The 18,109-nt window shown below is 47.5% G+C and overlaps 1 protein-coding gene across 5 annotated transcripts in view; it reads right to left on the minus strand.

The window, feature by feature from the left end:
* TMEM117 (transmembrane protein 117) overlaps positions 1-18,109 on the minus strand; it is a 464,204-nt gene that overhangs the window by 206,309 nt on the left and 239,786 nt on the right. Inside the window, exon 1 of one of the 5 annotated variants that reach the window (XM_030548916.1) lies at positions 11,331-11,414. The exons of the other annotated variants lie outside the window; for them this stretch is intronic. The gene's annotated coding sequence lies outside the window, so the exon portion shown is untranslated. Of the gene's footprint in view, positions 1-11,330; positions 11,415-18,109 lie in introns of those variants that run through there. 5 annotated transcript variants of the gene reach the window in all.

An 18,109-nucleotide genomic window follows, 5' to 3' on the forward strand; every position in this document is an offset into this window, starting at 1 on the left:
CCAGTCAAGCGTTCTTGACTCATTGTAGAGCGGAGATAGTTTTTAATGAGCTTTAGTTTTGAGAAACTCCGTTCTCCTGATGCTTCTGTAACAGGAATTGTCAGTAGAATACGAGTGGCAATGTACACGTTAGAATATATGTCAACAAGTTTGCGGGTATGAATAAACTGTACAATGTCCATCACCGATTTTGCATGTGGCAACACAACTCAATTCTTCGTACAGTTCAAGTCCATTTAAATCAAAACTATCACCGTGCTTCAGGAGGCTCTCTAGATTCTTGCACTTTGTCATTAGTTGCTCTTGTTTTCCTATTTTGTTGAATTTAGTTATGTCATACAAAAATCCAAACTGTTCATGGTGTACTTGCAAGGTATTAAACCTTTCATCAACAGCAGATACTGCTTTATCCATCACAACATTAAAAAATTCAACCTCAAATTTCTTTTCTGGATCGTCTATGGGCATGATCTGCTGTACAGATTCTTCACAAAGAAGTGTCCCTGGCCTTTTTAACTCATATTAACTATGTATTTACTTTATGAAAGTTGGAGAAAACATTGTGAAAATGTAAAACATTGGCTGCCCAACTTCTGGGCTGGCAAAAGTTATACTGACTCACAGGGAAAAAAAAAAGCAGGAGAATCTTAGTACAACATATGGTCATTCTATACCAGGGGTCGGCAACCTTTCAGAAGTCGTGTGCCAAGTTCACTGTAATTTAAGGTTTCTCATGCCAGTGATACATTTTAATGTTTGTAGAAGGTTTCTCTCTATGTCTATATTATATAAATAAACTATTATTATCTGAGGTCTTGGCCACCAGTCCTGCTCAGCCCGCCACCAGCCCGCTCAGCCCGCCACCAGCCCACTCAGCCCACTGCCGGCTGAGTGAATGGAACCCCAGGCTGACAGCAGGTTGAGTGGTTCAACTGGCCTGCTCAGCCCACTGCCAGCCTGGGATTCCTTGGGGGTCCCCAGGCCAGCAGCAGGTGCTGAGTGGGGCCGATGGCTGGTATCCCAGCTGGCAATAGGGCAGCAGCCGGAACCCCCGAGCAGTGATGGGCTGAGCCGCTCAGCCTGCTGCTGCATACCATCAAAAATCAGCTCACCTGCCACCTTTGACACATGTGCCGTAGGTTGCCGACCCCTGCTTTATACACTAGTAAGGAGATGAGCATATTACAGTTGTTGGAGGGCTCTTATCAGGAATAACAAGCTATAGGAAAGTCAGTCAACATTTTTTGTTTCTCTGATGAAAACTGACCCACTCCCTGCCTCAAACCAAACCTGTCACTAATAATTGTCAACAACTTAATTTTCTGTTTTTGGCTAAGATATTGATTTAAAAAAAAACATTGAAATTGGATTCAGGATTGTTAGCAAGAATTTTTGGCAAACAAAGTTGTTAAATGACAATCTAAATAGCAACACAGTACTGCTTTCATGCTTGGCTCACCCCCAGCCTGCTGGTTCAACAGCTGCAGTAGAGGAGGAGATAGGTGGAAAACTGCAGGACCCCAAAATCCACCTCTTGGGGTGCAGAGTGGCAACAGCAGCAGCAAACCCTCAGGTCCAATCACACGCCAATGGGCACCGCCGCCAGACCAACAGACCATGGTGAAGTTAGCATAGCATCTGATCTCAGGGACGGGGGCACCCATGAAGCCACAGGAGCTCATCCTGCCCTGTGCAGCTCCCCCCGGATGAGATGGATCACTGGCAGCTGCCAGCCCGGGGGAGAGGCACTCCCCAGCTAGGGTGGCCAGATCCAGATGTCCTGATTTTATAGGGCCAGTCCCGATATTTGGGGCTCTGTCTTATATAGGCACCAATTACCCACACCTAGAGTGACCAGACAGAAAGTGTGTAAAATCAGGACAGGGATGGGTGGGGGTGGGGTGGGTAAAAGGAGCCTATATAAGAAAAAGACCCCAAAATTGGGACTGTCCCTATAAAATAGGGATATCTGATCACCCTACTCCAATCCCCTATCCTGATTTTTCACACACCTGGCTAACCCCAGCCAAGCCCTGTGTGACATTCCAATCCTGGCTGCCTCCTGAGGAAGTGAGTTACTTTCACTTTCATTCCTCAGCAGGCAGGCAGCCAGCCTCCCCTCCCCCCACCTACCCCCAGCACCTCACCCAACCCAGCCCTGACGGAGGGCAGGGAGGAGAGAGAGAGGGGTGCTCCTGGGGAGGAGGGAGAAAGGAGGGGGTGCTCCGTGGGGCAGGAGGGAGAAGAATGGATGTTATGGGAGACAACAAAGGATACTGGTTCCAGAGCCACAGAGCCTGCCTCACCTGACCTCAGCCGGGGGGAAAAAGTCACACTCACAGATGAGCTCCTTTCCCAACCCAACCCCCACCCCTCCCAGAAACCCCAGCAGCCAATCCCATTCCTCAGACTGTGCTGCATTAGGCTCTCTCTAGGACCCAGCAGCCCTGCTTCTACACTGTCTGGGCTGCCTGTAGAGTGGTGCCCCCAGGCAGAGTGAGGCCCTACGCAGCTGCCTATTCTGCCTATGCCTGACGGCCCTGTGCCAGTCCCCCTTCCCTTAGCACAAGTGGTATGATGCAAGAATACCGCAAAAGACAATCCTAAGGATATAAACACAGCATTCATAAAATCTAACTGGAATTATTAAATACAGCTAGACCAATCCAAAACTGTCACATCATTCCCGGAACTGTTCTTTTTAGACCCACCCTATTTGCAGGTATTTTCCTCTGCTACCCCTGAGTAAATAAGTAGAGTGAGACTCATATGCACTTCAAACCGGTGCAATTTGCCCAGGGGTTCCCATTTTCTAATTAACTTAGACTCAACATGCAACTTGCATCACTGTTTACATCATAATTGCACGTGCATGTATATGACAGAAAGAGAGAGTATTGCTTCCAAGGGCAACCAAAAGGCTTAGGGACAGATTGTTAAAGGTATTTAGATGCCTAGCAGAATTTTCAAAAGCATCTAGGCACCTAATTCGCACTGAAATCAGTGAGTGTTAGGCGCCTAGATATTTTGAAAATCCCACTAAGTGCCTAAACACTTTTAAAAAAAGACGGTTACTCACCTTTGTAACTGTTGTTCTTCGAGATGTGTTGCTCATATCCATTCCAGTTAGGTGTACGCGCCGCGCGTGCACATTCGTCGGAAAACTTTTACCCTAGCAACTCAGTGGGCCGGCAGGTCGCCCCCTAGAGTGGCGCCACCATGGCGCTCCATATATACTCCTGCCGGCCCACCCGCTCCTCAGTTCCTTCTTGCCGGCTACTCCGACAGTGGGGAAGGAGGGCGGGTGCGGAATGGATATGAGCAACACATCTCGAAGAACAACAGTTACAAAGGTGAGTAACCGTCTTTTCTTCTTCGAGTGATTGCTCATATCCATTCCAGTTAGGTGAATCCCAAGCCTTACAAAGGCGGTGGGGTCGGAGTGAAATGTGGCAGAATAAAACTGCCGAGCCAGAGGCTACAGCCTCTCTTGACTGCTGAACCAGGGCATACTGCGAAGCAAAGGTAAGGACCGAGGACCAATGGAGCTTCGTGACAGGTCTCGTGGGTAGAAACACGAGCCAGCAAGGCGGCAGATGAAGCCTGAGCCCTGGTAGAATGCACGGTGATGTGGCTTGGGGAAATATGAGCCAAATCAGAACAAGTGGGGATGTCCGCCATCACCCAAGATGAGATCCTCTGAGAGGAAAACAAGCAAGCCCTCCCTTTGGCCCGCTACCGGGGCAGAGCTGGGGCACCTTAGGAAATGATTCTGTCAGCACAACATAATGCGAGCACTCCACAGATGTCCAAGGAGTGCAACGGTTATGCCCATTGCGTTGAGCTGTGGGTAACATGAAAGGCCAAAACACCTTAGGGAGGAAAGCCGGGTGCGGTCACAACTGCACCTTGTCTTTGTGGAACCTTCGTAAGAGCTCTGATCTCAGAGACCCGTCTGGCCAAGACTAGGTTGAGGCCCCAGGGCGGGGCTGGGCGGCGCACCCGAGGGTGCAAGCGCTCCAAGCCCTTGAGGGACCTCGAACCCATAGAGCGTGGGACACTGAACGTCCATCTTAGCCTGCTGGAAGGTAGGGACGGCTGCTGAGAGTATCCTCAGCGATGATACCGCCAGATCCTGCCGCTGAAGGCCAGAGGCAGGCCAAATAGAGGGGATCGAGACCTCAGCAGGAGCAAGATCGAGCGTACTGCAGCTGTAAAGGAAACGCTTCCACCTGGCTCGGTACGTTGACCAGGTGGAAGGCTGCCTGTCACCCCAACTCAGGTACGCAGGAGCCACCGTGAGGCGAAGAGGCTGCAGGTCCGAGTGACGAAGCCTGTCATTGCCCTGAGTGATGAGGTCTGGGCTGACAGGCCGAGCAACGTGGTATGTCAGTGCTGCCTGGACCACTCTGGAGTGATCATGATGACGCACGCTCCGCCCCTGCGGAATTTGAGCAGGACGTAACGAACCAGTGGGAACAGCGGGAAGGCATAATGCAGTTGGCCGTTCCACGGTATCAGGAATGCGTCCAAGATCGATTCCGAGGAGAGACCTTGGAAGGAGCAGAACACCTGGCATTTCCTGCACTCGCGGTGAGCGAACAGGTCTGTGTGAGGAACCATTTCCACCTCCGGAAAGCGGGACGCCTCACATGGGGCAGAGTGATGACTCGTAAGACAGGAAAGACCTGCTGAGTCAAAGAGATAAGACGTTCCGAACGCCTGGGAGAAAGGACGTCGCCAGCTCCATCGAGCGGGCCATGCAAAAGACCCGGAAATGGATGGCCTCCTGACAAAAAAGGGGGGAGGACTATGTCCCCCCTGAATGCTTATGAAGCACCTGGCCATTGTGTTGGCTGTAAACACCGAGATACAACGGCCTCGCAGCTGCCGCTGGAACCCCTGGCATGCCAGGCGGACTACTCTGATTTTTGGGGCATTAATGAGGAATGCCAGCTCCCTAGAAGACCGAAGGCCTTAAGCTCGGAGGTGACCATGAGCACTCGAGCAGAGAGATGATGCGTCCGCCGTCAGGGGCAGTGAGGGCTGGGGCGGATGAAACCGCATCCTGTCCACACCAAGGAGGGGGTTAGCCACCACTCTAGGGAGCCTAAGGCGTTCGAGGGAACGGTGACTACCATGACCATTGGCTCCCTGTCCAAGCGGTACGCCGAGGTGGGCCGGACTTGGAGAGGACGGAGGCGGAGCTTGGCGTGCTTGGTTACAAACTTGCGGGCAACCATGGACCCAGGAGACTGAGACAAGAACGAGCTGAGGTCGTTGGGAAAGCCTTCAGACCTCAGATGATTGATGCCATCGCCTAAAACCGCAGTTGCGATAAGCAGGCTCCGGCTAGGTAGGAGACCAAGATAGCCCCTAGGAAGCCCAACCTCTGCGTGGGAACCAGAGTGGATTGCTCTATAGTAATCATCAGGCCTTGATCTGTGAATAAGACCGTGACGATGCCCACGGCTGAGTGGGTTGTGCGTCAGAGTCTCCTCGGATAAGCGAATCGTCCCAATACGGAAAAACGCATATCCGACATAGCTACGGTAGGCGGCGACTATGGCCGTAAACCGGGAGTATTCACCGCTGGCTATAAAGCGGAGGCATCTCCCGTGCGGAGGGAAGATGGCATTGCGAAAGTACGCGTCCTTCCTATCCAGGGCGGCATAGTAGCCCCCAGGAGGCAAGGATGGAATAATGGTTCCCAGGGATACCATGCAGAACTTTAACCTTATCCCAAACCGGTTGAGTCCATGCAGGACCAGGGAGGTCTGAGACCTGTGTTCGAGTGGGGAACTAGGGCATAACGGGAGTAAAACCCCTAGCCCCTTTCGTCCGCTGAAGGGGGACAGGGCTGGAGCAATTTAAAGGTGGTACCTATGCTCCATCGTGCGCAGGACCCAGCGATCTAAAAGTAACTGGGGCCATGCCAGGAGAAAGCGGGATCAGGACCCCGTCCTGCGACTGGTACACCGCCCTCCGACGAACCTTGGAAGGTCCGTCTTTGGTCCCAGTGGTAATTGCGAGGGACCTCGACTCTGGCTTTTTAGGGGGCCTGACGTTTGTCTGCGACCACCTTGGCCTTGCCGTTTTCCAGAGTTCTGCCTCTGGCTAGGCACAGAGTATGGCGGCTGGGGCCATAAAGGCCTGCGTTTGGTCGCAAGCGTATACACGCTGAGACGCATTAGGACCCTATTGTCCAGCAGGCTTCGCAGTCTGGGGCTGTCTCTGCCGCGAAGATGCCTTTACCAACAAAGGGTAAATTCTTTCCCCCGTCCTCCAAGACGGCAGCGAACTCTAGGTGGGAGGTTCGAGGGAGAAACTCCTCCACCCAGGTGCTATAATTATCGCAGCTAAGCAAGGCTTGTTGCTTTGCTACCCAGAGGCGCAGGGCCCCTGCAGAGTACACCTTGCATTCGCCAAGGCTCTTTCTGCTTCGGGGCTGGCGCCCGCTGGCCATGATATCAGGATCGTGGTCCTGAGCATAAAATCTGCGCATATGGGATGACACGGATGCGTGTCCGGATGGCCATGGAGGTACTAAAAGAAGGCACGGGCCGAGTCTCTGACTCACTCGGACCTTGCCCAACTCGGCACCGGGGACCGGCATCGGGAGGCGTATCGGTACCTGGAACGAGATCCAGACCCGCAACCAGAACGGTGTCGGGAGGTCGACCGAGATCTCGAGGCTCGGAGAAGAGCTACAGGAGTCAAGGTACCTGCCCCGGTGCCAGATGTCGGAACGGTGCCGATAGCGGGTCGGCGAACGGGATACCGACCGGTGCAGCGAGTGTGACCAGTACCGAGGAAAACAGTACCGGGACTGCCAGTGGTGTCCGGCGTGCCGACAGGACTTGGAGTGTCTGCGGGACCGTGATCATGGACGGTGCCGCTCTGCTGTACTGACAGGGGACAGTCCCTTGAAGAGACTGTATTACCCGTACCGGCGGTGCCCGGGTCAGGCAGCACTGACTCTGTCATGGCACTGAGAGCCCTCGCCGTTGGTAACATCTCCGGCGTGCAGGGAACAGCAGGCTCAACCACAGTGCGTACTGGGGAGCTGTCAGGCACCGGATTCGACGGCCCTCGTGGGGCCGGGATCCACGGTACCGAGGTCATTAGAGCTTCGGTAGGTGCCGGTGCCGGGCGAACCGAGTTAGATAAGCTGTCTGGCTGCGGTGCCGTCAGCACTGAAGCAGCGGGAGTAATACGCTCAACCACGGCGCGTGCCGGGGAGCCGTCGGGCACCGGATTCGATAGCCCTTGTGGGACTGGAATCGACGGTGCCGATAGAAGCAGCCGGAACAGGAGCTCAACCACGGCGCGTGCCTGGGAGCCGTCAGGCACCGGATTCTACGGCCCTTGCGGGACCGGGATCGACGGTGCCGACGTCATCGGTGCCGCAGCAGGTGTCGGTGCCGGGCGATCCGACTTAGACTAGCTCTCTGACCGCGGTGCCGTTGGCACGGAAGCAGCCGGAGCATTAGCTCGACCACGGCGCGTGCCGGGGAGCCGTCAGGCACCGGATACTACGGCCCTTGCGGTACCGGGATCGACGGTGCCGACGTCATCGGTGCCGCAGCAGGTGTCGGTGCCGGGCGATCCGACGTAGACGAGCTCTCTGGCTGCGGTGCCGTTGGCACGGAAGCAGCAGGAGCAATACGCTCAACCACGGCGCGTGCCGGGGAGCCGTCAGGCACCGGATTCTACGGCCCGTGTGGGACCGGGATCGACGGTGCCGACGCCATCGGTGCCGCAGCAGGTGTCGGTGCCGGGCGATCCGACGTAGACGAGCCCTCTGGCTGCGGTGCCGCTGGCACGGAAGCAGCAGGAGCAATACGCTCAACCACGGCGCGTGCCGGGGAGCCGTCAGGCACCGGATTCTACGGCCCGTGTGGGACCGGGATCGACGGTGCCGACGCCATCGGTGCCGCAGCAGGTGTCGGTGCTGGGCGATCCGACGTAGACGAGCCCTCTGGCTGCGGTGCCGCTGGCACGGAAGCAGCAGGAGCAATACGCTCAACCACGGCGCGTGCCGGGGAGCCGTCAGGCACCGGATTCTACGGCCCTTGTGGGACCGGGATCGACGGTGACGACGTCATCGGTGCCGTAGCAGGTGTCAGCGCCGGGCGATCCGACTAGACGAGCTCTCTGGCTGCGGTGCCGCTGGCACGGAAGCAGCAGGAGCAATACGCTCAACCACGGCGCGTGCCGGGGAGCCGTCAGGCACCGGATTCTACGGCCCTTATGGGACCGGGATCGACGGTGACGACGTCATCGGTGTCGTAGCAGGTGTCAGCGCCGGGCGATCCGAGTAGACGAGCTCTCTGGCTGCGGTGCCGCTGGCACGGAAGCAGCAGGAGCAATACGCTCAACCACGGCGCGTGCCGGGGAGCCGTCAGGCACCGGATTCTACGGCCCTCGTGGGACCGGGATCGACGGTGCCGACGTCGTCGGTGCCGGGCGAGCCATCTTAGACGAGCTGTCTAGCTGTGGTGCAGCTGGCACAGAAGCAGCAGGAGCAGTAAGCTCTACCACGGCGCGAGCCGGGGAGCTGCCAGGCAGCGGATTCCCTGGTCCTGGGGGACTGGAATCGACGGAGCCGAAGTCATCGGTGCCTCTGCAGGTGACGGTGCCGGATAACGCAACTGAGGCGAGCTCTCTGGCTGCGATGCAGGTGGCACGGAAGTAGCGGGAGCAGGGGGCTCAACCACGGCGCGTGCCGGGGAGCCGCCAGGCACCAGCAGGAATCGTAGACTCTCTCGACCTCGGAAGAAGGGAGCGGTGCCGAGTCGACATCGGTGCCGGCGACGGTCGGTGCCGAAAGGCCTTGGTGGTACCGGCGGGGTCCGGTGCCGAGGAGGCGCTTTTGCCCGCCGCTTGAACATCGCTCCGCGCCCAAGGTGGAGGGGCAAGTGAAAGTCCCGCACCTTTTTGTTCTCGGCTTAAAAGCCTTGCAAATGGGGCACTTATCTGTCAAGTGTGATTCCCTGAGGCACTTCAACAGGAGTCATGTAGATCTCTCTTCGGCCGCGGCTTCTGGCAAGCCGGGCCCCTTTTTAAAACCCGGTGAGCCATGCATGGCTCCGGCACTGGGCTCATGGAAGGGGCTACTTCCTGAACCCCGCTAACTAAACTAACCATACAAATATATATATAAAAGTGTTATAACTGCATAATTATATACGAGAAAACGAGTAGCTAGGGAAGTGGAGGTCAGCTAAGCCGCGCTCCACTGTTCCAACGACCGACACGGGCGGTAAGAAGGAACTGAGGAGCGGGTGGGCCGGCAGGAGTATATATGGAGCGCCATGGTGGCGCCACTCTAGGGGGCGACCTGCCGGCCCACTGAGTTGCTAGGGTAAAAGTTTTCCGACGAATGTGCACGCGCGGCGCGTACACCTAACTGGAATGGATATGAGCAATCACTCGAAGAAGAATCTGACCTTGCTCATTGAGTTTGGTTATAGTGATATTCTTGAATATCTAAAAGTAGAAAAGAAGAAAATCCTTTAGGTTTCTGCAGCACAAAGACCAAAAATCCATAATTAATATGGCTTCAGGTCCATGCATGCTGTCTTTTACAAGTGGACTATAAAGGTGCCTTTGTACTTGTATTACCCATATTACAGTACATGAATATATGAAATACAGGACTTTATAAGAGAACAGGATAGGAATTTTTTGGCTAAACATTCCTTCATCTCAAAGTCTTGATCTACCAAAACTGAAACTGTTTGTGGGAAAGGGCCAGTTTCGTTGAATTTCCCATTTTGAAAAAATGCTGGGGAAAAAAGTTTAAAATTATCAAAATGTCTTCTTTTTTTTTTAAGTTGAAACAACTTTCATTTCAAAATGTAAGTTAGTGTATAGTAAAAAAAAATTAAAAATCAAAACTAAAACAAAATATTTTGAAATCAAGCAACATGTTGCAATTGACCTGACCTTAATTTTTCAGGTTGTGAAAATATAAAGATTCAACTTTTCAGCCTGATTTGAGACAGGAATATTTTTCAGAAAATAATTTCCCATTCAGCTTTAGTTAAATCCATAAGGTGTTAGATACATTTCTCCTTCGAAGTACGGTCTACAATACAGTGCAGCAATATTTCTGCATGACAAATAATAAAGAAAGAGAAAAATGAACAACAGAAAATTTCAAAGTCTACTTACGGATATCATTTTTTAACCTTTAGAGGCAGGAGAGGTAAATTGCTGTTCAGTTTGGTTTTGATACTTGACTGTAATTATTGTTAAAAATATATTTTATTTGCCAATAGATTCTTTAGCAACATACTTGTTTGTATGTGTGGATAGAGGCCCCACAGAGAATGAGCAAGGTACTGAGAAAGTGAGCACAGGAGCATGGGGACTGTGTAGGAGCTTCAGTGAGTATCTTGGCCAATATATAGTTAAAAACAACTTTTATGTCTAATTTGGGGAGTTAATTTGGGAATTTATACCATCATCTTTTATATTTACAAAGATATTACCTTATTTTTCAGGTTGTAACTGCTGTAAGAACAGACAAAGCTCAATTCCTGAAAATAACACTCTTTGAATAGAATAAAACATCTCTTTGAACTAGTCTCAGTGGCAAAATGGCATAAGTAAACACTCAATGCATGCAGCTGATGACCCTCAGAGCTCAAGAACTGTGATCAGAATTACTGAATTGAAAGAGCAGAGAGAGATGCAGAATTATACAGAACGACAACAAAGGGGCATTATGGAGTAGGCACAGCTCAGAACTGACTACCCCTCCACTTAAGGAGGCCAGTATCATGACAGAAAGAACTCTTCCTCCACTATGCCAGAGATAGCACCAGTGCAACTGAGGATCTGGCACAAAATCCACAAATTCAAATATTGGAGCTGATCCATAGCTATGGCTCCTAGGCACTATGGTAATCATCATAACAACTGAACCTATCCTGGCTTTAGGGCGGTCAAATACGATCAAGTATATTCTGCTAGACTTTGCACTGAAGTGTTTGGAGAAAGACTAAGTAGCCACAATTTAGGATTTTTTTCCTTGCTTCCCAAAATAAAGTGAGACATACATATATTTTATATTAAGGTGCATATAAATATACACATATGCAAATATAAATAGGTTTATACAGAACATGAATTTCATTCTTACATGATGAGATGGCATAATTCAAAGCTACAGTACAAAGTCAAATTAAAGTATTAACTTTGTCCTGCAGGGTTTGTGTGTTGTGTATAGGGGAATTGGAGATATAACACTTGGTAAAGCTTAATAGGAATGAATGGTTATTGACTCTCGCATGAACAACACTGGCTTTCACATTTGTCACCTGGTTGCCTCATGGATTCCAGTAGCAGGTGTCAGGATCCATCAGCATGCCCAGTCCTCGAACACTGAAGCTGATAGATACCAGAGAGAGACAATCAACACAAATAGGGAGAAAAGCAATCTGACAACACCAGAAAAAATTAAAAAGTAACGGGGAAGAAGAAGAAACAATGTTTAAAAGAGAAGGAATAGGGAAGGAGAACAGGAAAAACAGAAGGACAAGCAAGCAGAGTGAGGTAGTGCTAAATCAGAGGGGAGGGAAATGACATAAGAGTGACATGTTATAAAATGCAAACAACTTATAACATAAAAGGATAATAAAACACCAGCAGAGTAGCTCAAGGGAGGGGAGAGTACACTGTGAACAAGCCAGGATCTTCAAAGTTTTAAGGAAAAGTGCGTATTCAATCCTACTTTAAGCCCTTTTGCAAAACTGCTGCTCAACCAGTGAATGTCTCATCGTGAGAGATGCCATGAAGCAAATACTGCTATGAAAAGAACAAAAAGATTAGGGCCCCAATTCAGCAGAGCACTCAGTCAAGGACTTGATTTTAATTACATGGGCAGTTCCATTGACTTCTATTGGACTACTGTGATGCTGTCTCACTGGCTGTCAGCAAGCTAATTCACTCACATGTTAATAGAAATCAAAGGAATGTTAAAAGGTCATGGTATGTTCAAACCAATTCACTTGTAAGATCTAACTGTATTGTTAAGCTTGATTATATCTTGTTATTTATTTGCCATTATGCATGCCATATAGTAAATAACCCTAGATCAAAAGTTGTTAGCATAAAGATGAGCAGTTACTTAGTGTTCAGAACTTCATGAATATTGAGGAAAGATACCTGTATTGTTCCCACATAGCCATCCTTATTGTAACAAATGGTCGGTAATTACATTATGTATATCACTGTGACTGGATTACTTGTGTATCCATAGGAAGTAGAATGTTAACTTCAAAGCAAGCTTCATTTCATGTTCAACAAAGGACGTTCACAGCTCCATCAGCAGCTGCTACTCATCAAAACCCACATGGGTGGAGACACCTGCCAGCTTGTTTGCTGTGAGCAAGATATATAAATACTAATTTATGGGAATAATCTTTCATCTCTGGACTGATGACTTCTGACAGGATGGAATTCTGAGCAATTGGACCGAGATCATTTGTAGTGTATTTACCTGCTTTAATCTCTCAATAATACATTTATTTTGCTTAGCTAATAAATCTTTAGTTTACTAAAAAATTTGGCTTCAGCATTGTCTTTGTTGATATCTGAAGTACACCTTGACCTGGGGTAAGTGACTGGCCCTTTGGAACTGGGAGTAATTGAATGAGTGATGATTTTTGGTTTTAATAACTTTTCATCATTAAGTCTAGTTTGTCTGGGTGGTAATATAGGCTGAAATGTCTAAGGGGACTAGCTGTGGGTCTATTATAAGCTAGTATAGTGATCAAGGAGCAGACATTTGTTGTTGGTTTGGTTAAATCTAATTATAGAGTATACCACAGTTTGTGTCTCTGCTCTGTTTTCTGACAGTTTGGCCTGAGATTGGCCCTCTCAGCTGTGACCGATTCCAGGCACTGCGACTACTCGTGCTTAAATCCTTTGCTAGAGCAGGGCCTATATGGGTAAGAAGAGAGAATGAAGAGGTGAGTATAAGCAAATAGAAAATTGTATCTGACTGGGTTAGCACTGTGTAATGCCGAAGCATTTTTTTTTGGCGAGGGGGAAGTTGTTGACATCCTCTCCTTATGAGAATCTTCAAAGAACTATTCCTGAAAAAAATGATAATTCAGTCCAAAACACCAGCTATGCCACCCTGAGATAAAAGATTCAGAACACAATACAATGGAGCTGACACTGAACCCCAAAGAACAGCAGTTTTCCAAGGATAACATTTCAAAACTGTTCTATGATAAAATGACATCCCAGTTCTGTAAAGCCTAAAAACAATGAACAACAAATATTCTGTGGGCAAACATCAAAGTGGGAATGCAACTAATTCCATAAAATATGATTTATGGTAGCAAAAGCAGAGGAAATATCTTGCTGTTTTTAAGCATGCACAGTCTGATGTCTATTGGAGACAAATAGTCACCTGTGCTAGTGCTTGTTCCATCCCACTGCAGCTCACAAAAATCAGACCGAGACATAAAAACTGTTGGTTTTGAGGAGAAATAATTATCTTTGGCCTCCTCTAATACTTCTGAGATGAAAAGGAAGGAAGAAGTGGGATGACAATTGACAAGCTGATCTGAGGGTCAGGTTGGCTTCCTTTATAATATAACAACAGCAGATTGCAGAGCAGATGGAACAGAACCAGACACCAAGTATTGTAGAAATTAACGAATTATGGAGATTGCTTCGTCACTAATCAGTTTAAATCAGTCTATAAAATCCAACTGGGACCAGTACCAGCCATTCTGCAAGACCTGCGATATAATCAAGATAAGAATGTCATTTGGATACTGCAATGAGGAAGAGAAAAGCCCACTCTTCAACCCATTATCTAAGCAACCAAAACAGAATACCTTGGTTGCTATTCCTTGGTCACCTGCTGGTTGATATACTTGAAGACATTAAAATACTAGATCTGCCATCCACCCTACTTCTTGTTACTTTACTTACTGTTATATACCTTACTGTCCTTAATCTAACTGTCACTTAAATAATAATGGATCAGATTCTCAGCTGGTGTAAATTAGTGAAGCTCCGTTTTATAGCTTCTACCCTAAAATCAACCCAAAATCTTTTATAATGGCCTTTACAATAATGAATATCGTATGTAGTAATGTCAGGGCCCCGTCTGCAAGATAATCCGTTAAACCATCATTGTCTTCTTGAGACCAAGAAGGAGAAGGCATAGATGGACACAGAAATTGTGATGTAAGTTTGCCCCCCAATGGAACATTCTCCCAATCTGTCCACGTTAAGGACTAGCAGGTCTCCAGAAACAAACAACAACAACAGGCAGCATGAGTGACATGTATACAGATGTCCATATCTGTTATACAAGTGTTTGAACTTTCTAGTTGGGCTGTTTTTTAAAGCACTGGGTGTGAAGGAGTTTTCCTAAATGTTTACATTCAAATGGATGTATTATCCTTATCCATAACAAACTCTCTGCTTGGGTAAGAGACACCACTGTCTCTTTCTGCTCCAAGTCCAACAAGTATTAGAGATATCATTCTTCTGCACAGCTGGGGACCTTGTCCACATTAGGCCTTGATTCAGCAAAGAATTTAAGCATCTGCTTAAATCCATGTCAATTCAGTAAAGCACGTAAACATGTACTTAACTTTAAGCACATGCTTAAGTCCTAATGACATCACTTAAGTTTAAAACTTAAGCACCTACGTAAATGCTTTTCTTTATCAGAGCCTTAAGCAGTTAAGACATAAAGTGTGGATTATGGTTTAAGAATGGCACTGGTTTTTATTATTAGACTGAAGGTCGAGTAACACGGCTGCAAAAACATGTCCTTATATGCAGACCCTAAGGTGCAATTTATATGTGTTAATTACTAAAGAAAAATATGCATCATGAGAACAAATCATTTTAAATGGAAAAAATGTTTTAATTACGTTAGATTAAAAACTATAGTGCCTAGTAATTGTACATTTTCAAAGATAAAACTTAAAGGAAAAAAATTTAAATGATTACTAAAATGAAATGATAAAAATCATAAAAATAGATTAATCAAATTTTAAAGTTGAACTCAAAATTATCATGAAAGATACATCTTGAAGTAAAAAATGTAGTCTATCTTTGCCTTATTTCATTATTAAGAATGCCCTGATAGCTTTTATTTGGATGCACATATAAAGTAGGGAAACAATGGTAAAGGTTGAATTTACAATAAATATGTTCTTAGATTATTTATTGATTTTTACATGAAGAGGCTATCTAATTAAGCCGATATTCTTCCATCATGAAAGCCAGTAAGCAGTAAAAGTTCACTTGGATAGTCCTGCAGAAGAATTTTAAATCCTTCTCTGTTTAGAAAAAGCAGCTGCCAACATTCCCTTGGCAGTTTAAAACTAATTGAGGCTGAGAGAGTGGTTAGAAAGGTCTACATTGAAATAAACGAGATAGAATGTTCTTCTCTGATTAGAGTCAAGTCTTTTTAACCTGAACCTCACAGGAAAATGCTTCTTCTATTTTTTTAATACTTTTATATCAGTTTCAGGCACTTCCAAGCAGTAATGGACACACAATACTCCATTCAAGCAGAGCTAGGGTGGAAGGAGATAAGATGTTAGGCGACCTGTCATTAATGACTGCTCAACAGAAAGACAGGATATGGTTTAATCAATTATATTCCAGGACTTTTAAAATCCCACTTTTTAACAGAAATTTAAAACTCGTTATTTTTTATTTTTGCTCACTGACAAAACTGAAGTCTTTAAATAGCTATAGCATCGGATATAAACCCTAATTCCTGGCACTCGTTTAATTTAACAGAAGTTATTAAAGTTGCACTGAAACAGATTTTTTAAATTTTGTGGCAAGTCACACCTCCCAGTGCAGTTTTATAATTTCTCTTGACTTAAATCCTATCTCACTGTAGCAAATAAAGCTCATCACTGCTACAAAGGCATTTCTAAGGCAACTTACTCTAATTTAAAGGTAATATTATTTAAATATTATGGCAACAATACTTCAAACATGAATTCTAATTTGCCATGTAGTATAAAGCTGATGGCCTGCTCAGCACCTATGAAAATTAGGTCACTTATTCTTCTGAATGTTACCTTTCACTCCACCTTTTTTAAACCTTTACATACATCCTACAAATAGCATACTATTAGTTGTTTCAAATATGTAAGTGAGCTTCATTGACTTAAGTCATTTATTTACATGAACACCACTAAAGGTTCACACACTGTAAAATTCCATTTAACTTTTCCCCTAATTCGAGCCTGGTCTTTTTAAAGGTACTCTATTTTCTTTCATAAATTAATCTTTTCACAATTAATCTTTCCATTAAACTATCCACTTTTATTCACTATCTACCGTTAGCCTTTTATTTAAACCTTTATGGAACAGTAACCTTCAAAATACCTTACTTACCTAACCAATGATAAAATTCTCTACATTAATAGGAAAGGCACTGAAGATCTGCGGAAATTGTAGAAAATAAATATTTCTAGTTAATAGTGCTTGAGGAGTTTAACTCTTTTATAACAAAAATTCTATAAAGTTTTAAGAACCACTACTTACAGAGGATGACGATGGATGATGACGTGGAGGCATATCTCCTTGCATTTGAGAGAACGGCCCAGTGGGAGCCCTGGCCCCAAGACCAGTGGGCCAGTATCCTGGCTCCATTTCTGTGTGGGGAGGCACAGAAAGCATATTTTGATATGACAACAGAAGCAGCTTCAGATTACTCCCAGCTAAAGGCAGAGATCCTGGCGAGGTATGGCGTGACGACAGCTATAAGGGCACAGCGGTTCCATGAGTGGAAATACTGAGTCAGCAAAGCCCCGAGGTCCCAGCTGTTTGACCTGATCCATCTAGCCAGGAAGTGGCTGAGCCCTGAGACCCACTGGCCGGAGGAAGTCATGGAAACCATAGTTGTGGACAGGTACATGAGAGGGCTACTGCCAGACATACAAGGATGGGTCAGTCAAAATGATTCCTCCTCCTATGATGAGCTAGTTGCCCTCGTAGAGAGACATCTAGCAGCACATGACCTATCTTGGACCACTGGGGAAGGGAGGCGCCAGAACAGGAGGCAAGTGTATGTACCAAGGGCCCGAGTTCCCGTAGCTCCGGGCTGAACTATGGAGAGGAGGAAGGAGGCCGAAGAGCGGCCAGAGTACTCGGAGGGACTTGTGGACTGGGAGAGAAAGACTCGGGGGTAAGGCTTCACAGCCCAAAAAATAGAGGACTACCCCGAGCAGGGTACCCATGTTATGCATGTGGAGAAATTGGGCATTGGGCAGCTATATGCCCTAACCTAGAGGAGTCCATGCAATGCAACCTGAGAAATCTAGAAGAGCCATGTGACCTGATAAATCTAGTAGGGGTAGCGATGGTCCCTCATAGATATACTAGGCCAGTTAAAATGAATGGTATAAAGACCACCACGTTAGTAGACTCAGGAAATGCAGTCACGCTGGTCTCGGGAAAGCTGGTCGGGTATCCCGGGCCAAGCACACAGGGATATCCTGTATCCATGGCGATGTCAATTACTACCCGACCATCCCAGTAAAAATAGAGGTCCTGGGAAACCCCACTAACGTGACGGTGAGGGTGGTCCTGAAACTCCCCTACCCAGTCGTCACAGGATGAGGCTTCCCAGGGTTTGGCAGTCTACTTCCTGGAGGGGAGTCAGAAGAAGATAACAACCCAGAGTGCAATGAGATGGCCTTGATAGTTAGCAACCCCCCAACCTTCCATAAATTTGCCCAGGATTTATTCTCGCCCCTTGGGAAGACCAGGAAGACTCGGCGAGAAAGGAGGGCCGATAAGAGGAGGGGAACGAGAATCTTGACCCAGAACCAGAAGCCTATACTCGTAGGGGAAAGAGTTGGCCTGACTGACAAGGGAATTAGGCAAGAGGTTGTTGAGCCAACAGCCGGACCCAGTTCCCCAGGGACCTCCCTCGAGGAGGAGGGGGAAATAGAACCCCCTGAGTTTGGGCAAATTGGACCTTCACTAGAGAATTCTGGATGGGATCAGGCCAATGATCCAGTATATAATAATATTCGCAAAGAAGGAGTTGAGGTGAATGGGGTCCCTGTGGAAGGAAGAGCCAAGGGCCCAG

This window comes from Gopherus evgoodei, chromosome 1, assembly GCF_007399415.2.
Source record: "Gopherus evgoodei ecotype Sinaloan lineage chromosome 1, rGopEvg1_v1.p, whole genome shotgun sequence".
In the NCBI taxonomy this organism is placed as follows: domain Eukaryota; kingdom Metazoa; phylum Chordata; order Testudines; family Testudinidae; genus Gopherus; species Gopherus evgoodei.